The sequence below is a fragment of the Idiotropiscis lumnitzeri genome, chromosome 12, assembly GCF_059441095.1.
Source record: "Idiotropiscis lumnitzeri isolate Australia: NSW breed Sydney's pygmy pipehorse chromosome 12, RoL_Ilum_1.0, whole genome shotgun sequence".
Classification (NCBI taxonomy): Eukaryota; Metazoa; Chordata; class Actinopteri; order Syngnathiformes; family Syngnathidae; genus Idiotropiscis; species Idiotropiscis lumnitzeri.
The window spans coordinates 20,290,672-20,315,000 of NC_142402.1; the positions used below are offsets into that span (position 1 = coordinate 20,290,672).

Below are 24,329 nucleotides of genomic sequence, written 5' to 3' on the forward strand. Positions count from 1 at the left end.
TGCTAAATCGAGCTTCCACTATATTGGATCGATATGCTGCGATACCTGCGGCGGGCCAAGCATTTCACACGTAGGCCCTCAGTGATGTCCGACTTGAATAAATCCCCCTCATTATAACATTTATGACACCACAGCTGGATGAAATAATGAACAAAAAAGACCCTTCCGCACAACTAAGTGAGTGTTGGACGACCGAGCTTCTCTTGAAAGGTCCGTCGTGAAAATCGCCTCGCAAGTGTATCTGCAATTAAATCCACACTTTTCCCTCCTTCAACCGCTGTGGTTTAAAAAAAGCAAGAATATTCTGTAGATTTTCGAACGGTCACCAGTTACAACTTTCGGGTGTGTTGATTCCGCATCGCCCAGCCGCCTCACGAGGGAGTATCCAATCACAGGACGCATTCATCACCTTCAGCGTAAGGCCTGTGATCTGATTGGCTATCGCAACTGTCTATGAAAATCTAAAAGCCCAATTGAGACACAAAACAAGACGCCCGCACGATTGTATCTGAAGGCCACGGAACAAATAGTGTGTGCTACTGTTATTGTGAAACTTGCCTGGCAACACGAGATATCTGAATTCTGATTGGGTAAAAACTCTCACCAAAAATACATGAGGAAATAATGAAATCAATGTGAAGAATATGAGAATTTTTTTTCTTGACTGTTAGGCCAGCAGAGAAGGCCTTAAAGGCGCACACCACCGTGTGATACACATCACTTACATCCATGTATTAAACTTTTTTTGTTCCCTTTAGCATATAGCATATTTTAGCACTCACTGTTTTTGTCTTAATCGAGTTCTCGCCGAACATGGGCGATGATTTAATAGCGTTCTCGCTGATGAAAGTGTCGTCTTTTAAGCGCACTGCAGCTCTTAAGTCTCATTAATGAACAAAAGCTTTCCTTCCCAAAAAACGCTGCGCACAAATTCCCTGATGACCCAGGTGATGAACCGCACAGGGTTCGGAATTAAGTGAAAGCGTGTTCAAAGTGAGCGCGCGCACGCACGCGCAATCACAGACAGACAAAGATTAGGGAGGATCTACAAAGTCCATGCCAATCTGATAAGACTTGTGCTGTTTTCATGTGTTTTTTTTATTTTTTTTTTTATCTGAGACAACTGCTCGGCTTGTCTTATCGTGCGCGAAGCAGCGTCTGCTCTTCTAGCTTCTCTGATGATTGTCTCGTTATCGCTGGTTAGCCGAGCGCACGATTAACTCGACTAACGTTCGTAAACCAGCGACGCCTGATCGTTTTCAATGAGGGCAATTGCTCTTTGCGAGTTGTAAAAGTGCTTGAGTTGTGTTTTTGGTTGCTTGCGACAGGCGCCGCTTTTATTTCTCGGCTGTAAATTTGCAAAAATACAGCCGGTAACACATCACAGCTTAACTGTGTTTAAATGGAAGGAGACACAATGGAAGTCATCATGCGAGATTAAACTCCAATTGAAATAAATCCTGCCTGGATGTTTTGCACTTTTTGGAAAACAAGAGCAAGCATCTGGTTGCACTTTCCAAGAGAAGGAGCAGCTTCAACAGGGAGTGCGCAAAGGATGCAACCGGGCACTTTTTCAAAACGAATACCGTATTTTCCAGACGATAAGGCACTGTATATAAGCCGCAGCAGCTCTTTAAAAAAAAAAAAAAAAAAAAAAAAGACTACAAGACGCAGTTTTCTATGTTTTCAAAAATAAGTTGTCTACTGCATGAACAGAACGATTTTGTACTTTGAATGCACATAAAGGTACAAAAACAGATTTTTAAAACAGTGCCTTTTAACACGGCAACAACTTTGCTAATTAAAACAGAACAGACACAAGAGGAAAAAAAAAATTGAGATTTATTGAACGTATTTTCTGAACTCTAGAGCGCCCCTACTGGCGAAAGACAAATCCACAGAAAAGCTGCACCATCGTATTAGCCGCATGGGTCAAAATCAAGGAAAAAATTAGCGGCTTATAATCCGGAAAATACAAATATTTAAATCGGAGTACCTCTCGATATTCTTGTAGTATATGTTGCCGCGCCGTTTGTGTGTGAATCTTCGTTAATTAAAGTTTGTGCTACGACGTTGCTGCGATTTGTTAGCCCAGCTATAACGTTTAGCATTAAGCTAGCGGACGCTTTCTTAATTATCTTTCTTTGCGTTAGCTTTACTGTAAACTTCATTTGAATGGGTCACAAAAGTAGTAGTGAGAGGGATTTTGAAGAATAAAAAATATTTCAAAAAACTACCAGGAAAACATTTGATTCATGTGATAAAGGCAAGAAATCTCGTAATGTCCCCCCCTCCCCAGCTCAAGACGACACATGCAAATACCCGCATTAAGTTTGCCATGTGGTCAAGATGAAACCAAAGTTGAGTTATTTGGCATTAGCGCATGGAAAAAAAAATGTATGACCCCAAGAACACCATGTTTCTTTTTAAAGAAACTTTATAAGTGAGCAAATTTATAAATTCAGCAGGGGAATCAAATAATTATCTCCCACACTGTGTATTTTAAAAAGCGACGACACAAACCTTTCCTTTTATTCGTCTTCTACATCTCCCGGCTTTGTTTGTTTGCTTCCAATTAGCAAGCAGTTGACAAGATGCAGGCGAGAAGGGGCGCAATTAAAAAAAAAAAAAAAGTCAAACCTAAAGGATGACAAGTTGTGAAGTGAAAGCGGAGGCCGTGTTTGACCTTGTCCTTCTCTGCTGAGGGTCTGTGGGTTTGGGCCAGGGACAGGAACTCCCTGTACAGACACCATGTCTGCAATCGCTGCTCCCACTGCACACTGGAACACTTTGTTCAGCGCCACCAAGGAAAGCCTAGACAACAAAAACACACACATTCGGCCTTTGCTTAGGCTTTCGGCGGTAAATAATAGCCCCCTCAAGGCGGAAAATCACGCAAGAAAAATAAAATAGACCTGTTGTTATCACATCGTTTGTTTGAATTTACAGCTAGCGAGGGGCTACCATGCAAGAGTCTTATAAATACACGGCAACGCCATATTTATGTTGTTTAACTTACGGGGGGGGTCAACTGTTTGCAGAAATGAATCATTTCATGAGTTTTGGGGGATCACTTACCGTGAGCCAGCCAATAAAAACAACAATGCAGCACAGGAAGTGTTTAAATCATCACTTTTTGTGTGGAATTAAAAATGCACTTCCCAAGCTGACTTTTGACTTGCGCTGCCTCCTTTAAAATCGGGCTAAAGTCGAAAAACTGACATTTTAATACAATTATTGTATTTTCCTGACTATAAGCCGCTAACCTTTTTCTCGATTTTGAGCCATGCGGCTAACACGACGGTGCGGCTTTTCTGTGGATTTGTCTTTCACCAGTAGGGGCGCTCTAGAGTTCAGAAAATAAGCTAAATAAATCTCGATTTCTTTCCTCTTACGTCTGTTCTGTTTTAATTAGCAAAGTTGTTGCCATGTTTTAACAATCTGTTTTTGTACCTTTATGTGCAGTCACAGTACAAAATCATTCTGTACATGCTATATATATATATATATATATATATATATATATATATATATATATATATATATATATATATATATATATATATATATATATATATATATATATATATATATATATATATATATATATATTTATTTATTTATTTTTTTTCAAAAAATCTGAGATACTGTACTCAGGGAACATATTCACAATAAGAGCAGTGAAAGAAAAGGTTTCAGAAATTTTCTTGTATTATTTGGCACACAAAAAAAGAAAAAGTTGCAATGGCCCTCCAAATGAAACTAAAAAAAAAACAAAAAAAAAACACGAACCTTCATCTTGTATTGCGTCAACTCTAAACTAAAACCGAGAAGTGACCAAGCTGTAAATTGTGTGGCTACATGCTAACACAACGACATGCTATCACGCAGAAACAGATGGCCCTTTTCATGCCATTTTTTTCTCCCCGTCGTCACGCAGCCGACCAAACATGGCCGCCAAAGTGTATCCCTTCAATCACAATGGCCCCCAAATCTGATAGATGAGCCAATTATGGGCGTCCAGGCATTTCCCGACGACGCTGGAACATTGCTTGTGACCTTTTTCCTGACAGAAATGAAATTTTTTGCCCCTCAGGCTAAACAAACCGTACCAAAAAAAAAAAAAAAAATCACAGCGCGCTCCACCCTTGCCACTGAGTCACGCCATCAAGGCTACACTTTGACATCACGCCTGTTTACAAATAAGTCTTCAAACTCATCCGTTTCTTCTTCCAGGACGAGGTCATCTGAGTGGAAAGGCGGTGGGGGTTGATTTTAGCGGGGGTGTTTAGCAGGGAGGACGTTGCGTCTCGGACCCGCTTTTCGTAGCAGGTTATCTACGCCTGCGGCAAGCCGCCACGCGCCTGCTGCACCTGATTGTCTCAGCGGCACATTCCAGGCCAGAGGGCCCGACAAGTCCGGGCAGAGCGTGCAGACTGTGATACACTTGTTCTGCAGACGCAGGTGTACACTCTGCACTCAACACAAATCGATGGGAGGGCACAAGAGTTGTATTTAGCAGAGGAAGCACAGAAGCCTTGATGGCGACCCGAAATCGTGTCCATCATTCAGACAGAAGATATCGAATGCAACAAAGCAACACATGGAGTAGACGCAACAAAACTCACGTCTGTGATTCAATTCATCATTTTGTTGGCCACTCTAAGACTTAGAAATTCAACCTTTTAACCCTAAAAATTTGCTGTTGTGCACATTTTTTATTGTTTGTTTTGCTGAAGCAACGGATTCATGACGTTTTCGTGGAATAAATCATACGAGTTCCTGCTGCAGCTCATTCACTGCCATTGACGGCAAAGATCGATTTTAACCGGTCTGGCAGGGAATGAGCAAGTGACTTGGAAAAGCGAATGTGCTTCCTTGTTATTCACTTTATTTTCAAAAGGTTGTTATTATTATTATTATTATTATTATTGTTAGTATTAGTATTGTTATTATTATAATTATCATCATCTTTGTGAATTTCTGTTAAAATAAACTAGTAGAGAGAAATTATTCACTACGTATAATTCAGTCTCAAAACAAAATGCAAATTAATGGAAAAAAATTAAAATGGAAAGAAAAAAAATGTAACTGAAAAAAAAAATTATAAAAGGTCTATCAGCAAACCATAGGTATGAATTCTGAATTTTAACAACAACAACAAAACAAAAAAATCTGGTTTTCATTCGTGTTTCGTTTTTAGTTGTGTGAAGCACGTTGAGTTGTCTTGCGTCTGAATTGTGCTACATGAATAAAACGGACTGGCCTTGCATGTAAAGGAGAGAAAGGGAGTGAATAATCACGACTTAATCAGCCTCAATATAAAGGTCTAATAAATTCCCCAAAAAATGATCAGGAATGCATTACAAGCCTAAATAATTTATAGTTATTCCAATATCCACAAAATAATATCATAGTTTACGTTAACCATACTGTACATTTTTAACCAAACAAGTCATACAATTAAATCAAAGTAAAGGCAAACGTGATGATGTCATCGCCAGCAGATGCAGAGGAGGAAAGAGATAAAGGCGAAGGAATTCTAAATAATATCAGTTTGGGCATGCCGAGGGTTATCGCGCGTGCAGAGGGATCGTGTTGTGACTTTGCGCCCGCTGACTCACCGTCGCTCCGCTGCCTTCATTTTTGTTGCTATGGAAATCTGACATTTCAGGTGCTGAGATTGTTTTGAAATTAGAATACACAAAAAGCAGCATTTCTCCAAAGGAAGCTGTTTTGGATTAATAAAATATTTATGCAGCACACCCGGACACTGGGCCTGAAGAAATTGGATGTGCTAATACAAAAATAAGAGGGGGGGGGGCATTGTTGTATTATCATCAGCCTGTGGAGAGCGTCCACAGGAAGAAGCTGTTCCAAAGAAGGTCAACTACACATTTGTATTTTGGCCTTTGCTTGACAATCAGCACAACAAGGCTGAGTACGAAAGAGGATGTGATTGACGAAGGTGGCGTTTGTGTGTAGGGGGGGGGGGGGGGGGGGGGGGCAGGCTGGGACCTGCTCCGGCATTCATTTCTGCTTTTGAGAGGTTGAGGCACTTGCCTGTGGCAGGTGCAGTCGCGACGCCGCCGACCAGCTCCACCTCGGAGCTCGACCCGGCGAGCTGTCGCAACAAGTCGGACAGCTCGGCCGCTCAGCCGGCTCAGATCGGATCAGATCAGGGATGGGCAACTGGCGGCCCGCGACCACACACTGAGTGGTCCCATTAATCCAGAAAAAAAACCTTTGGACGAGACAAAATTACTCTTTAAAAAAAAAAAAAACGGTGATCAACATTCAATATATGTTTTTTTGGGGAAAACGCTGGAAATATGGGAGGGGGGCCATGGGGGGGTTGGGGTTAGAAGCCCCAAGCCACAAAAAAATATTGACTAAAAAGAACTACAGTTTTAAGTTGTAATATCACCAATCACCACTAGATGGCAAACATTGCTTAGACCAGTTCTTATACTGCTCTATAGTTCAACACGAGTTGGACAAATATTTTTTGCGGATGTGGAATGATATACAGGAAACACATTGTACCATGACAATTTTTGGGGAGAAAAAAAAATTACAAAATGAGTTCCTGCACTTAATGTTGGTTTCTTGTTCAGCAGTTTTGTGCCGTCCTTGAATGGCAAATTTTATATAAGACTCCTTTGCACTGGAGGAAAAAAAAAGTTGTTTTATTGTTTGCTTCAAACTCTTTGTTGGTGAGTTAGAATGGTGGATTTTTTTATACATACATTAAAAAAAGATTGAAAAAATAATTAAGAGCATATATTTTGTCCATATATAAAATAGCATTTTGTCACACATCTGGTTAAGAGGTGTGTGCCCCCCCCCCCCCTCCAGTAGCACTGATGAAAAGTTCAGCATTTAAGTTGCCCATCCCTGGATCACATCATCATGAGAGGATTCGACAACAATGAAAGACGCATCGCCGGCTGCTGGAAATTCCCAACAGACTCAACGTCAAATTACAGGAGTGTTGTCATGCTTTCGCTCGCCCTGTAAGAGCAATTACTGCATTCCCAGCCATTGTCTCGATTCATAACTTCAGATGCTGAGGGGGACGCGTGTGACCCTGGACAACATGGTTTTTTAAATATTAAAAAAAAATAATAATAAAAAAAAAGTTAGAAATAATAAAGTGTAATTGCACATCCACTCCAGTAGTTGGCAGTTGCGCTTTCCTTGCCCATTGTACGCAGCGAGTATTCACTCTACGGTGTAGGTTTGTTTTGGAACAAAGATGCTATTATTTAGAGTTGCGGCGGAGAGTGGGTGGTAGGGGGGCCGGGGGGGGGGCACGAATTGTGCCTTCTTGCTAGGGAGGGGGCGTAACAGAAAATAATTAAGGAGCACCGTGTTAATGAAACAATTAACAGGTGTCCCATTACTTTTGCTCCAGCCAGAACATTGCTCGCTTCCGTCAGAAATAATTTTGCAAAGATGCAACAAGACGTTTGCCCCAGGCCAACAGTTAGCACTGCTACAACTCATCTGCACATGTACATGATGTACTAAAACAACTTGAGGACTAAAAAAAAAAAAAAAAATATGACACTCAGCCTTAACATTTGCCACCCCGCACCCTTGCACACACTCTCCTCACTGCAGGTGATTAGCGTTGCCTTGAGATGACAAAAATCCCACAGCTGACATGGCCAGACCTGCTGCCTCACTCCGTGCGTGCGTACGTGCATGCGCACGTGCGTGCGTGACTGCCGCTACAGGTGCCTCGCAAGAGTAGCGTCTCATCTGTTCTAGTTTAACGTCTCGAGACAATGCTGAAGGCTTAAAAGGGTGAAGAAATACGACAACATTCCAGAGATGCTCAAGTGGAAAATTAATTTCAACTTTTTTTTTTTTTCATCCCCAGAGAATAACAACTTTAATACCTCCACTAAGCTTTTTCATTTCAAGGTTTCTTTGTTAGTCGGGAGGGCTTGAAAACTTCAATGTCACTTATTGCTGAGGAAGATTTCATTGGGCTTAATTATAACTACCCCGATGGCCATTAAAAATGACTTAGGACGGCAGGGACGGTCACACACTAAGAAAATGACATCAAAGCATGATGAAACAAAGCTTGTGCAAAGCATGCAGGACGCCCGGGTGAGTGCCTGATTATTCAGATGCCCGCTTTAAAATTTTTGGTTCAGAACATTTTGAAGCTGAGAGTCGATAGACTGTATAGCTGACGTCTCTTAGCAGATGCTCAATTTTTTTTTTGTCAGGGGGACGTGCGGTGCGGATTCCTGGTCAAATATACATCGGCCATGGGATGATCTTTCTGCCCTTCCGTCTGAGACGAATGCCACCTTCATAAACGACCAGACTCGTCTGCAATATTGCTCGACCAAAGACTGACATTTCTCCATCGACCATGTGATGTGCGACTGGGGTCCTTGGATGCCCCCACTCAGAGCCCACAGCACCCGTCGACACCCTCCGTGCAAATCTTGACCTCTAACAAAGTTCGGCAGTTATTTAAAACAACCCGAGCGCACGTCTATTCCATCTAATCTATTCTATTCAAAAACAGCACCCCCTGTTGGATGTGGTGGGGCAGTGCATACACTGCCCCTAATGAAGACTCAACAGAAGTCTTTTTTTTCACCTTTTTTTTTCTCACAAAGTTGTATACGTGAAATAGTCTCAAACTTCCTGTTCAGATGAGAAATTTAAATTCAAGTATCAGTCAAGTGGTCGAAAACAGATTCCTAAATTGTGGCTCGCATACCTCTAGGGTCCAATTACACTTGTATTTCTTTTCTTTTTAACAAAGGTTTTTGACGCGATGGATGATACCTGACGGCATGGAGCTTCCCCACAATGAGGGCAGTGTAAGCAAAAAAAAAAAAAAAACTATTTGCCTCGGCGGTGTTGTTTGCTTTGCTTGAATGACTCTCAGTTCCACCAGCATGGCGGTGTCAGAATAGATTAGCGCCACGGTCCATCTCCTCCCCAGGCTTCACACAACACAATCCTCTTAAAAGCAGCGCATGTCACTCAATCTCCCGAGATGTGCACCGGGAGCTGTGACGACCGGGAGATGTGCCGGCGCAAATCGAGTGACAATGAGCTATTTGCACGCGGGTATCGCATCGGACGCCATCGTGGACGCTTCTCTTTCATTGTACTTTTGTCATGACTCTGTCCCCTTCTGAGGACACGTGAAAGACGGATTCAAGTAGCTTCAAATGAGGCGTTATTCCACATAATCATGGCCGCGGGCCGTTGAGTGTTTGAAAACGACAGGAAGTTCTTACGCACAGAGCCCAAAGGCGAACGTCGGCCCCTCGCTTAATCCTGTGCGCAAAACAAATAGCATTCACTCGTGACAACACAGAATGAAGCGGCTAATAGACGACACCCGAGAGTCCGGTTTCACGTTAATTTGGTCGGATTACGTATGGAAAACGAACACGCTGAGATTTGCCGGTTTATACGTCTGTGTGGGTGCTACTGTTTTGGTTAGCAAAATTCAAACATGCTCATGAGTAGTTTTTATTTAGTGGCTGAACAACAAGCATTAAAAAGGGTCAAATGAAGTAGAGGTTATGCAATTTATTTTTCCAAGGGCACATTTAGTCACGGAAAATTTATTTCAATTGTTTTCTTCTTGCAAAGGGGGCGTAACAGAAAATAATTGAGAAGCACGGATTGAGAGACTCCGTATGAATCGCATTTTTCCATACAGTGAATATATTAACATGGGCTGGCGACGAATCACACGTGAATTGTGTCCCGGTTGAGCTATAAAGATTAAATACGACCACTACAATCATGAATCTGATGTTTCCATCGTAATAAGTTCCTAGTTTTTGGATTTTTTTATTTATTTTATTTTTTTTTATGTTGTGGTCATGCTTCATTCTGCTGTTTGAAATCTGAATTCAGCAAGTAGCGTTTGATTCAAAATTCCGTAGAAATGCAGAGCGTGATTTACAGCAAGGTATTATTCTCACACCAAGCAACGGTGAGTGCGAGGAGGTCATTAAAAGTCTTTCTGAAAGCTTTCAGGGCATCCGGCTGAAAAGTCGGCTTCAACTTCCAAAAAAAAGATCCGCCGTCATGCCGAGGCAAGACTTTAATCGTGTTCATTTGGAGGCGCATGGCTCCCCTCACATTGATTCACTTGACGCACATTGACTTTGGTGAGGCGCAACAAGGCGCACCTCCTTTTCATCTGGCAGTCTCATTGATCGACGCCGTAGCAGCTACGGGCTTGAAGTTGTGATCGTCATCCCAATTGCTGCTGCCGCTTTGCGCCTTGACGGAGCGTTTGTGTGCCGAGAAGCATCATTTCCGTGATGCGCTCAGGAATACAACCGACGCGTGTTGACACAGCAATCCACTCTCATCCATTATTCAGAACGCCACAGACAATTCCCTTTTTTCCAATGTATCCACATCGGTTAAAGTCATCTCGGAATATTCAGATGCGGCGTTTCTGTAAACTGGCTTTCACGCGTGCGTTTGCATGCATTTCGCCGTAATGATAGACTGACGAGCGGGTGGGGAGCGACGGCAGAGCAAGAAAAGCCCGGCAGACATTCCTGAATGCCAGTGCGGCTTGCAGGTTGAAACACGCCAACGGTGTTCGACGAAATATTTCAGCAGCTCCTGCTTCAGGACGAGGCCGGGAGTGATGGGAGTGTTGTGCTCGTGCGCTGTTAAATGTGAAAATGCTGAAGACATAGTGCTTCGCCATTTTCTTAGTACCGCCTCAACAAATTCTGAGCAGCCCCATCATCATGAACATTAAAATAAAGTAGCGTATAAAAACACGGTACAGGTTTTAGTCTTAAAAAAGTACATGAGATGTCCTTGAATTGTATTTGTATCGATTCTAAATCATGTTAAATTGTCTTAAGGATGATTTGGATTTATGTACATGCAGAGGCGTACAAAAGTTGGGGCGGGGGAGGCGGTAGACCACGGACATCCATCAGATGGCGTGAACATTTACAAAGGCCGGCCGGGTAATATTCCTTCTGCTAATGTTCAAAAACAAAAAATTGGAGTTGTCGGACAAAATGTGACCAGAAAAAGGCGTTTTCAATTTATTTTTGGTTGAATTTACCCATCATTTGGTGGATTTTTTTTTTTTTTTTTTTTAAGGTTCTCACTTTGATATAAATTTTGTCAAATTTTCAAATCTCCCTGAACATTCATTTGGACCATACTGAGCAACTTCTGACATGCACACAACGGTCAAACCAATATCACACCTATTCAAAACCTGTCATTATAAGTTACGTGAAGGTAGGTATGGCACAAAAGAAAAAAAATAAATAAATAAAATCTTCTGTATATCAAAATAAAAAAATCTAATCGAATCAAATCGAAACAGCCTGACTTCAGCAAACAGGTCATTTTAAGCATAATTAATTAAATCTCTACACAATAAATATGGTCCACCAATGTCCTTCTCATCTTATTAACAATGGAAAACATGTTTTTATTTAATAAAACGCACACATTTCTAGTCACTTAACCTCTGAAACGGGCCAAACAGACCGGAATTGTGAGCGACGCCCATATTTGGACTTCCTGAATTAAGCAATCCGCCGCGTGTGTCATCGGTGGGTGAGTCCATGTGAGTGTACGGGTGTCAACGTATGCTTCCCCGGTAAACTACAGTACAGCAAGTGAGTGCACCTCAAACTGGAAACGGATATAGAAATGTACCGCATGTGCGTGGTGCGCGCCGGCGTCATCGAGTGCTGAAAGAGGTGCGAACTTCGAGGGAACATTGATTCCATCCCGTCCGTAACATTAATGTATCCTGCAAGATGTATTCATGTCCACGCTAACAGCTGGAGGCAGGCTCCATTCAAAACGAAAAGCTTCCCTTCCAGGCTGCATAGATCAGCACCTGCCACTCAAATCAGCGACACTCGCTTCCTCCGCACCTCCGTCGCCAGCTGGCTGGCTTCAGCAAAAAGCCAGAAATAGCCATTATTAAATCAAAAATAAATCAGGAATCCGCCCCGAGTGATAAGTGAGGTCATTTCTTGCGTGTGTTACTCATCGAAAATATACGCGGATTCTCTTTTCCCGGCCTAACTGCGGCCATCCAAAGACTTAAGAACTTTCCTCAACCCCGATCCAACTTAATTAAATAGAAAAGGCTTCTAAAGAGAATAGCCAGACCGGCAGTTAGTCACTAACCTTTCCCCCCTTTGGCTTTCTTTAATTGAAACATTCATCAGCGCTTGAGCCTGCGCGCCGCCATATTCTCAGACAACGAAGCCCGCTCAAGAAGACGGTGGAGGAGTGGGATGCCACCCAAAGGATCGCAGTGGACATGACATCAATGAGAATGCCACTCTGCCCGCTTTGGACTTGACTGGCTAACAACAACAACAACAACAAGCGAAGATGCAGTGCCGCACGAGCACCAACAGGGCAGGTGCGCTCATTCCCACCAAAGAAGTTCCCCCTCTGCTTGGACCTCATCATAAAATGAGCTTTCCAAGCGTGCTGGTGAGACGGTAACAATTTTAAAAATGCATACGTTCTGCACACAGAGCACAAGCCAGGAAGTCTCACACACAATGACGTGGATTAGGAAGAAGAGGCACAATGTCCTTGAAAAGATTGATTGTGTGCAAGGCGAGGGAGTCTAACAAGTGCTTGTGAATTGCGGCGCCACTTTGTACGAGAAGACGTAAACGCGCAGGAAGGACACCAGATGCTACACAACCAACATATTACTTTAATATCTGCTCAGCCTTCGATGGTAATGTTCTTTTTCTGGGGACAAAAAAAAGGGGGGGGGGGCTGTGACTGTCAAAGACAATAATTCCCCAAGCAGGTCGTACCTGTCTATTTTTAGATTCTCATCTCACCAAGAGGGAATAAGAGACACACACAGAAGAGGAAAAAGATAGCGAAGAAAGGCGATGGAGGGCTTGGTTGTGTGAGGAAGTGATGATTATTGCGGCACGGCAATTTCCAAGTCACGTGAGTCGAGCGGCAATGATTCATAATCATAAGTCACTTAACATTATGAAAAAAACGGTCATGACGACTCAAGCATCTGACCTTTTCAACAAGTCTGCAAAGATGTTCCTTTCCATAAAGCCGAGATTTTTGGTTTTATGAGCAGAAATGGGTGCTACGCAAAAGTCAAAGAAGGTACAATTTAAAGACATACTGTAGTTATAGTTTGACATTTAGTTTAAAAAAATAATATTTCAGGAGGATGAAAATATAGTTGGCATACAGCAAGACAAATTTCGATCCAAGAATACAGAGATTAGCTTGATGCTAACTTGACATACCGGCGCAATTAGCGCAACAATTTCTAAGCGTTTCAGAGTGAAACAATACAAACTATTTCAACAATAAAACCGTAAACTCGTTACAAAGGTGAACACATTCACTGCACAAAACTCCTAATCAACAAGATACTTGAAGACCGACAAAAGGAAAACCTTCGATAGAAATCGCCATTGAAAAGCCAATATGTTTAAGCTAACAACCGTTTGAAGTGCTTTAGCATGGAACACTGTTTCAAACAATCATCCAACCGAGGCGTATCACAAAAGGTCCGCCACACTCTACTTGTATACAATTTTACAGATGGACAGGATGAAAAATCAAATGCCATGTAGCTTAGCTTCGTTTAGCGTGTAGCCAACATGATCCACAATAACAATGTAGGAAATAATGGTTCAGCTAAATATAGTTTTATATATTAAACATAAACATCATGCTAAATGTATATGGAACTCATGATTGACACGCTAGCAAATTAGCATGAAAAGAGAACTTCAACAACAATAAAATGGAAGAAATTTGTCACCAAAACTCCACGTGGGATTCGCAAGAAGTTCCTCAATGGCGCTAGCGTGCGCTTGATGTAGCATTCAACCATGTTTTTCAAACATATAACACTGTGAAATGTGCTGTATAAATAAAGTTGTAATGCAATGTAATGTCATAAAAAGAAAATGAGGATGTAATGTGCATGCCGGGCCAGTTGGTGGCAGTCTAACTACTAAAACAATGTGCAATACAAGCAAACTATGTGAGCAGTCAATTTTTTTTCTTTGTTGAACCTATCCAAGCACTTTTAAGTAAATCAAGCAAAGTATAATAATGATAATTATTTTAACCAGAAGTCAGCACTATTCCTATTATACTTTTTTTTTTTTGTATTTAGACTGCCATCAGCTGACCTGGCATGCACATTACATCATCATTCGCTCGCTTTGTGACACATTTGGTTCCAGGCGGAATATCTCGTACGTGTTCGATACCGTCCACATTGTGAGAAAAAGCCGAGAGCACAGAAGCAGCACGGCCACCAACGTCAGTAATGAAAACATAATGGGGGGGAAAGTAGCATGTAATGTCGTATCTGCGTTCAATCTGACTCCTTGTTAAAGCTCGCAGGTCGGACTTCCAGCTGGAAATGTTCTATTGAGCCTTGGGCCCATTTCCTATAATCTGTGCTTATTAAAAGCAGAACCGCCGGGCTTTAATTCACGTGCTGTGCCACAGAACACCACCGATCCTCGTAAAAGACGAGAACGTGAGAAGAGGAGGGAAATGAGGCAGTGAGCCAGAAACGACTTGGGCAATTGTCCCCTCCCCCGTCATTATGATCATCTTGATTCATTATGTTGCTCATTATTGGCTTCTAACGCAGCAGATGAAAAGGCACCCGAGACGCTTGATTCCACATGTGGGAGTCGTCCAGCGTGGTGGCGACGTATTTTAATGATGTGGAAAGTGGCGGTCATGAGTGATGGTGGACAAACAGCAACAAGCCAAATGGGAACCATGAACGTGATGTGATGTATGACTTTGATATTCTTGCAGTGATGAAATGCGCCACAATCGGGGCGTAATCCGTCTGAGAAGTGAATCACGTCTTTTCTAACGGGGAACATTTGTGTCGTTAATTCGTTTTTTGTTTTTTTTGGTGGTGGGGGAGTATCTCAGTTGAACGTGGCGTGAATCCATCTCCAATTCACCATTTATCACATTAATTAAAGCGAGGCGTTCTCATAAGAAGGTAGTCATCATATAAAATGTTAACAACTACATTAGGTGTAAAATTGGATTGTTTGTCAGCGACATAAACCCTTGCAGCGGCTCTTATTGATTGCTAGAATGTGACAATTTCAAAGCAAATCGCATCATATCAGAGATGAGCAACTTAATTGCACGATTTTTCGTCATTGCTACTCGGAGGCTGCAGAGGACCAAACACTTTCCAACCAGATGTAGGACAAAAATGCTATTTTTAATATGGACAAAATATGTGAAATACTTGCAAAATAAAAAGATCCACTATCCCGACCTAAAAACTGTCAATTTTCTTCCCTGGTGAAAAGAGCTATCTTGCATCAAAATTACCATTCGAAGACGGCACAAAACTGCTGAACACAAAACCAACATTAAGTGCAAGATTTTTGAATTCATAAAAATGAACGTACTCAAAATATTTATATAATTAAAGTAGTTGGGTTGTCCTGCTTATCCTTCAGAAACTGCTAAAAAATATTAGGCTTCCTCACGTAGTACAGGAAAGTAGAAGACCCAGTGTAAGCGCAACATGGACACGTCTGCCCTCTAGTGGTGAATGGTGATATTACAACTTCAAACTACGGTCTGCCCCTTTTTCATGGAAAACGGTTACATTTATTTGCCCATTTTGAAGATTTTAAGGGTTCAAATTTTTTATTATTTTTTTTTTTTCATTAATCAAGGAGCTACTCAGCATGTGACCCTGATGTAACTTAAAATAAATTGCACCAGAGTTAGCTAAGAGTTAATCTGCATCTGCTATCTCTGGGTGGGTATTATTTTTTTTTAAACACAATGTAAAATAACACATCAAATAAACATAATTCAGTGCAAAATATTGCATAGAATCAGTACACTAACCATGATGAGAAATAGAATAAATTGGCTAATTACTACAAGAGAATAAAGATACACCTGAACTGCACTTATTTTTGTAGATTTGATGGGGAATTTTTGGACACCTGAGGTTGTTTTTTTTTTTTTTTTATTTATGGTGGTGTAAGACAAAATATATTCACCGCCAATTTTAGATGAACTAAAGGTTATACAAAAGCGACGCGATGCAATGAAGGCAAAAGTTAACGATGACTGAACTTCTTCCTTTTGTCTTCTTTAACATCCTTGTAGCTCTTAATAATTTGGCATTTGTTGCACCTTTGAGGTCATGTGCAAATATCAAAAAATACATTTGTGTTTTTGCGTGAATGCGAGTCTTGGGAGGACGGTGGTTGGGCAAGGCCATTAACACACAAAAAGGCCCAAAATAAGTTTATAAGTGTGTGATTTAAAAAAAAAAAAAGAACCGCTTTGCCATCACTGACTTTGCAATTTCTCTAACAAGGCATTGGCGTCCGGGGCAGACGTCGGTGGGATCGGCGCTCGCTGCAGCAATCAGCCAGACTGTCTTGCGCTCTAATTGTTTCCACATTTGTGTGGGAGGTCAGAGCCCGGCAGTGCTGATCCTTGCCAAGTTTATAAACAGAGCAGTGTTTCCAGATGGCCACTGGCTCCAGACTGGCTAGCAGGTTGATTGGGACCAGAATAATAACAGGTGGAGAGCAGACAATGAATTCCTTGACACTTTTTTGTACCCTCACACACACACATACACTTCCAACACTGCGAGCAGGAGAGACTCCCGACGCTGTCTCGGTGGTTTGAGCTCAGCGACAAAGCAGATCTGAGAGAAAAAGTGCGGCAGGATGTCAAGCACATTCTTGGAGCGCTGCGTCTGGTTTACGTTTCAAGCGAGCAATTGAACAGTGCGGTGCTTTAAGAATATGATAATTATCTTATTCCTGCTTTATAACCCAGTAATAAACATTTATACACACATGCGTGATGCGTTTGTGCAGCAATAAAGCGTAGCTCAAATTTGGCAAGCTGTGCATTTTAGTGCCATTTTTTTTTTTTTTTTAGGTCCTGACAATGTTGATTGCGTTTTCTACACCACTTGTCCTCAATAGCATTGCAGGTGAATTGGAGACTATCCAAATTGACTTTGTGCAAGAGGCCGACAACACCCTGGACTGGTCGCCAGCTAATCACATTCAACCTCACATTCAAACCTATCGACGACTTTGGGCCTTTGAGCCTTAGTCCCATTCAACTGCGCACTTAGGTGGAGTTGTGTTTTTCCTTCTGATATTTTTGTCGACAGAAGCTGGTAGAAATTGGCGTTTGCCCCTTTGTGGGATGAACACAGTCCATTTAGTTTCTGACCAATGAATACGGCAAGGGGGATTTCCAAAATATAATAAAGAAATTCAGCTGAAATTCAACCACACGTCAGAATTGCGAGGCAGCCATCTTAACCACTAGCAACCATATTTTAAAACAAAAACAAAAACGTACACTTATAAGAAGCATTTTTTTGTTGATAACCGATCAATAAAGCATTAGTGAAGGGCATTTTCTTATAAAGCGTCAGGCTGACTTGCTCCGGCAGGACAGTTGCAGCTGACTTCTGCTTTTTCTGCTGACATCTGACATTTGACAGTGTCTTTTTCCTGCACTTGGTCGCCTTGTCAAGACCTTTTCCTCTTTTTCACTGCGGGTCGGTTCGGGGAGGGGGCTGGGGGTGCGAACGATGTCAGCAGCCGGTTGCAAAATCAAAGCAGATTACCAAATCCACGCCAGGCTTATCAAGCCAGAAGCCGAGCGCCTTTCTGTGTTGCGCCGTCGATTTGTGAGATGCCTTTTTCCAATCTCTTCTAATTAGCATTGTTTTCACATTCGTAATCGTGAAATCCAGCCGTGCCCGGGAGGCATTAAAATGGAATCCCCGGGAAATGTACAAAAAATATATATATATATATAAAATGTGTCAAAAGCAATCTGTGTACAAGTCCAATCCTAACCGGCTTTGGACTTGGGGGTGAACATTCAGTATGTTGCAGCGATCAGTTGTGACACACACACGCACTCTCACTCAGAGAGAAAGTTCCCACCACTATCACATCATTAAGTGCAGCATGTCTTTTAATGTCTCTCTCAAGTTTTTGTTTACGCGATCCAGTCTTTCCAAAGGCTTAGAAAGCGGCCTTGTGGGAGGAGGCACGACTTTGAGGACATGAGGAAGGCAGGAGGGGGAAAATGGGTTGGTGTGGTTTTTTTTTTTTTTTTTGGTGGTTGTGGGGGGGTGCCTTTCATCGGCTTTGCTCCGCTACACTGTTTTTCAGTCAACGTACTCGGCACCAGATGTGCGCCGGCTCCAGAGTGGCTGCCATGTACAGTAAATCGCCATCGGAGGGCTCGTCAAGCTGTGGGGTAGGAGTGCTGCGGTGTCGTCAGCCTCAGCCACTAGAATTGCAACGGAAATTTGTACTGCAGAGATCCCATGAGGCCTCTGGAGAGAAGGGGTGGGGGGGGGGACACTTGGGGGAGTGGGTGTGATGAGCAACGAGGCTGTTAATGCGCACACACAAAAAAAAAAAAAAAGTCTAATAATGAGGAAATTTTACAACTAGGATGGGACTCGACACCGCAGACCTCCGCCAAGCTTTGGCTATTGACGATTTCGGGCTTACATCAGAATGACGTCATAAATTAAGATGGCAAATCGAGGAAAACAAACTTCGCTCATTGAAAAGCTTTGAGCTCGTTTTCTTTTGTTTTGGGAGAATTATTTTGATTTCAAGAAGAGATGAAATGTTTGACTATTCTAACATTTATTATTATACAATTATATATTATTATGTATTATGTTTGTTTTTGTGTTCGCATTTTCTGGTCGAGTTAAGAGCAGAAGATGGACTGGATTTCACTCATTTAAATTCAGTCCAACATGAAGACAAACGCAGGCTGCTATATTTGTGTTTTTACATGCTAATGCTAGCATAGCACTTCCTTGTTCACAGTGGAAGACGATTCCATCGTGACTCAAATAATAAAATGAGCGCGGGGGTCGGGTCTCAGAAAAGGGAGGGAAAAAAATTGTGGTTTGTCAGGCCACATCCTTCCCTTTAGAGCTGCTTACATAATTGGAGCAAACAATTTCTTTGATTATTTCATGGAGAACAGTTCCATGGCGACTCAGACAGCAAAAACAAAAGATGAGAGCACCGTAGTTGTCTTCTTTTGTTTTTTTAGTTTGTTAGCAAGAAGAAAAAAAAACTTCCTGGTTAAGATTTTCGGAATAGCCACATGGGCCATTTTACAATGACTCAAACCTCAAAAATAGAAATACACTACACTGCTAAATTGGTAAACAACGCAAAAAAAAATGCAGTGTGCTATATTTGTAGGCTATGTTCGTTTGCTAGTTCCCTGGCGAGCTTCCTGGTAAGGATGTTAGCATTAGCCAACTGGGACACTAATTTTCGCATTCTGAGGCAGCGGGGCAGTGCTACAATGGTTCAAAGAGCAAAAATAGAAATACATTTCTCAATTACATTAGTCAACAAAACAACAACAAAAAAATACAGTGTGCTATAGTTGAATGTTTGTTTGCTAGTACCCTGGCTAGCTTCCTGGTTATGACGTTAGCAATAGCCAGATGGGATTGTACCGTTTACATTCTGAGATTTGGGGCATTGGTCGTCATTGCATCTTTCCTCATTGGGGTCATGGGTGAGCTGGAGCCGATCCAGGCTGACTTTAGGCGAGTGGCGCGCTACACCCTAAACTGGTCACCACCCAATCATAAGTCATTCAGACTGAGCAGTCACACACAGATTTACAATTCTGGATCATTTCACAGCTTCAATGAACCTTGCATTCATGTTTTCTGGAGGGATGTGGGAGAAAGTTGGAGGACCTGACAAAATCATGGAAACTCCACTCAGTAAAGTGAGAGCCGAGAGAGAGTGGAATCCTGACCCAACTGATTCAATGGCGTGTCAAAAAGTAGGAAATCAAATTCTCAACCTGGATCGCCCAAACAAACAATACGACTACTCGGGTTCGAATGGTGAATCTTGCAGCAAATTGCTACGTCAACGGAATCAGCCACTTTGAACACGCGCAAGCCAAACATTTGCTGACCCAACACAGCGGGCTTTTACGACACCCTAGTGGACGACGTGCACATAACGCAACACGGCCTTATTAGTAATAATACACCCGTAATGTAAATACAAGTTGTGTGAGTCATCGTGAAGATGGAGGATGCAGACTCTGGAGTGTCAGCGGGGCAGACATCCCCCCCCGCCCCCCTCTCTCCCCCAAGCAGCCTCACATTCCATCTCTTTATGTTTTCCCAGGCTCCGAGCTCAGGGATGCTGCAGGCTGGGGTCTGTGACTGCTGCAAAGGAGAGCTGCTGATGGCTTGCAGAGCAAAGCCCTCATGTGCACACTCATGTTTTATCACTGTCCTTTGGAGCGTTTCCTCCCATTAGATATAAAAGGTCACTTGTGTTTCTGCGACATCGGAGAGTTGGAAGCATGAGAAAGCTTACAAATGGAATAACTGAGTAGTGGCGAGGACAAGACTGTATATCAGGGGTACTCAAAAGGTGGATTGCAATGTTTTCGACGGAGAAAAATAGATCGGTATAGTATTGTACAAACATAAAAGGTAGGAAGAGAGTTTGAATTCAATGGATGCTGTTGAGATCGAGATTTATTTAGAGTATTTTCTCAACTATAGAACGCCCCTAGTGGTGAAAGTAAAATCCACAGACAGGCCGCACCCTTGTATTAGCCACATGGTTCAAAAATCGAGGAAAAAAGTAGCGGCACTCAATCGAAAACTATTGAGCAGCTAGCAAAAATGAGCATTAAACATCATAGGAGGGATTTAGTTTCAGATTTCCTTTGGGGTTTTTTTGTCTTTTATTTGTCCCCCATCCATTAAAATATTGAAGTTTAGGAAATGTTTTCTTTAATGATTTCACTGAATTGGATTTTTATATTTTCATTTCTTTCCGAGAGCCATCTCCATTCTGAACTCTCACACACACACGAGAACACCCTTGCCTTGCAGAACAGCATCGTGATGTGTTTTTATATACCCTATTCAGTACTAAATTCCATTGCACTCTCTTATTTATCTAATTTATATATTTGTCTGAATTATTGTTGTATTGCACTGGAGAGGGGAGCCCTCTAATCTCGTTGCACACTTGAGTACAATGACAATAAAGGGATTTCTAATCTAATCTAGTTCTTGACATTCTAATACATTTGTATTCTTTATTTATGTTACTTGTGACTGAATTTTAATGCGTTCTGGACTTTCGTGTTCTGATGTCGGCATGACGCAAGAGATGTACATTACCGGCCTCTTCAAACACCGACGACGCGTAGTGCTCTGACGCATCCAAAAAAAAGCACTGCTGGATGCTGCCTCTGGGCAAGCTTCTCGTCGCTTTGATTGACAGCTCACAGGAATAGATGTGCTGAATCAACAATTGCCGGGGAGAGAGGAAAAAAAAAAAAAAACGAGCCATCGTGGAATGACCAGAACCCCAAAATGCATTAACATCTGTTTTGTATTTTTTTGGTTCCCATTTTTGCCTTCAGCGGAAAAGTTAAGTCATTTATTCTCAGGTCACATGACTCAGCAGTAGTCGCTTTTAATGGCTGAGATTTTGAAGCGATAGAAGCATTATGATTTGACTTTTTTTTTTTATTGTTGCAGTTCTTCCAGCAACCTCATACATTTGAATTTTTTTTCATAGCAATGCAGATTTTTATTGTTAAAACATTGCAGTGTGAATAGACTACTTAAATGAAACGATTCACCCTTTGATGGAACTTGTCTGCGTCATGCTTTTGAACAGTCTTAAATGCCATCAAAGTGTAAAAATAAGTTAACCACACCATACACTAAAACGTAAAAACAGAAAAATGTCCACTGACCGTTAAGTCATGCAGATTGAAGAGTGAAGATTACAGCATTCATAAACATGGGAGATCAGCGAATGGCGAGTCCGGCGTTCCATTTTCACTCATGGAGGCAGCACTTCGCACCCGCTGTATGGGCATCACAAAAGACAAATACCCCCGACACCACTGTGTTGATAACTGAGCAATCAAGTAAGTGCCGCTTATCTCAAGTTAACATGTGCAACAAACAAAGGTCATTGCAGCTCTGCTTACCTTTTGGCTATGATGTCTCTGCATGATAGCATTTCACACAGTGTTGTTTGGGTAATGCTTGCAAGTGGCTCTGGAACTTCACACAGCATAGCTTCCAGAAACTTGATTTTGGGGTGGCCGTTCTGCAAATGAAATGTTAATTTCAATTTAATGCTACGTGATTATAGAAAAGATTGACTTAATTGTGTAATTGGGAGTCTCGGCGGCTACTAAGAAGTCAATTTTGCAAATGATGTGCCCTTTAAAGAGAGAAAATGGAACTCAGTGAACACATTGTTGTTGTTGTCCCCCTCGGCCACGTCGTGACCTTTACCTCCTGCAAAGACAGAAGCGGTGCATGACCCCCAGTTTCCTTTGGGATCCCCCACATTCAACCCCCCCTCGCCCAGTAACGAGGCAAGGCGTCAGAGGCCTGATTATTTGCACTGACCCGGCTCTGGCGGCCCGGTCGAACTGGATCCCATTGACTCGGCGTGAGGCAGAGGGAGGGGGGGACCGGCGGTGACGGTGACGGGAGGGAGGAGGTGGGGGGGGCGGCTTGGTGCAGCCCCCGGCTCCAGTCAGTCGGCCCTTCTCGGCAGGTTGATGAATGTCCAGGACTTCATGATCTTTGCCACCCAAGCCAGTTGAGTCGGCCTACAATGACTTACAGTCTCCATGTTACCGCCGACGACGCCCCCTCACACCCCCACCCTCACCCCAACCCTTCCACTTCCAGCCAGGCAGCAAACTCTGCGGTCCTCCAGAACTCAAGCTGGCTTCCTTCTCTTCCTCCAAAAACACTGGAGGTCTATCCTGCCACGGCCTGATTGGACTCATTCTCCCCGGCGACACGCAATCGCAGCCTCGACCGCAGGTTGGCACGCGTCCACGCCGCACTTTTGACATAAGTGACACCTGACTGTTGATTATGTAAGCAAAGCAAACAACACATCACATATTTTGTCTTCCTGAAAGTGGTGACGGCTGCCACCAGCCCACTCTAAATAATACATGAGGATATTTGATGTGCTTTTGCACTCCACTGACTGCTCGGAAAGTGCAAAACAGGTGAAAATGTACTCTCGGGATCGCGGAAATGAAAACATGCCAACCAAACAGCACACATGAACATTTTCAGTCAATCATGCATTTTTCCCCTTATAATCGTTTTAACCATCAAATCATTTTCATTTGATGACTTTCCAAGAGAAAGCCACAATTATTTCAGTCTGCTGCCTAATTGGGTTGCCATGACTCAAAAAATTATCATTTTAACTTAAAGATTTTTTGCAAATGTTGCCATAGCGTCCTTCTCTACATAGCTTATGGTGCAACGTCATATTTATAAATAGTATACAACTCAAAAGATAACATACAGAAACAGCTGTTGTTTCAGGCCCTGCTATTATTGTCAACTGCCTAAATGGGCGTCCATTTTAACTGAACTGAAATTATAATATATTAAAAAAATATCCCCCAAAAATCTAAATGGAAATAAAACATTTTTCTGAAATCCCTCCAACTGAGCTTCAATTTGCACAAGAGGCAATTGCAATTATTTCAGGTCCCACGGGTATGCTGCCTAAATGGGCTGACATATGAATCAAATGTTAACGATTTGGAGGTGAAAATTTGCTGTAATTATTGCGGTCGCATGCACACAAAACAACGGCTGGGACGCAAAAGCGGCAGAAAAAAAATAGTCGTAACAAAGCCTCACTTGTGATGCTAATTAGGACAAGTGCTGTTGCAAAAGGATTGATAACACCGGTCAAAAAAAAAATCCTTTCATCACATATGCCAAATTTTATTTTTTTTTTGCACCGATTCCAAATCCGCTTTTGTTTTCTTGCTCTCCCACATCAAGCGTTTTTTCAAAGGTTCAAATGCAGTCACTCACCGTTTGTTTGTTCATGTGAGGACGCCAGGATCGGAGTTATAGATGTTGATGCATGAAGTTGACGAGTTGATCATCTCTCAACTATTTTGAGCTTTCAAGCGTGAAATAACAAAAGAAGTCAAATAAAATGCTTTGAAAACCCTTAACAAGACAAGACGACCGCTTCCATGCCAGGCTCATTAGCACACACATAAAATTTAAGGCAGCCATCTTACTTTTAACCCTTGACCCGAGCAGTGTGTGCAGTAGCCACACCTGACCAGTAGGGGGCATGCTAAAAGAATACATGACTATGCACAAGATTTCAGCAACAGAACTGAACTACATCCAAGGTACAACTTTT

General features: G+C 42.2%; 1 long non-coding RNA gene across 1 annotated transcript; it reads right to left on the minus strand.

The window, feature by feature from the left end:
• Positions 1-1,998: 1,998 nt before the first annotated feature.
• On the minus strand, positions 1,999-24,010 carry LOC148326429 (uncharacterized). Its single transcript, XR_015846233.1, has 4 exons — positions 23,987-24,010; positions 22,105-22,226; positions 21,865-21,978; positions 1,999-2,814 (listed from the first exon to the last, which is right to left on the minus strand). It is a non-coding gene; the product is annotated as an uncharacterized LOC148326429 (long non-coding RNA).
• Positions 24,011-24,329: the final 319 nt, after the last annotated feature.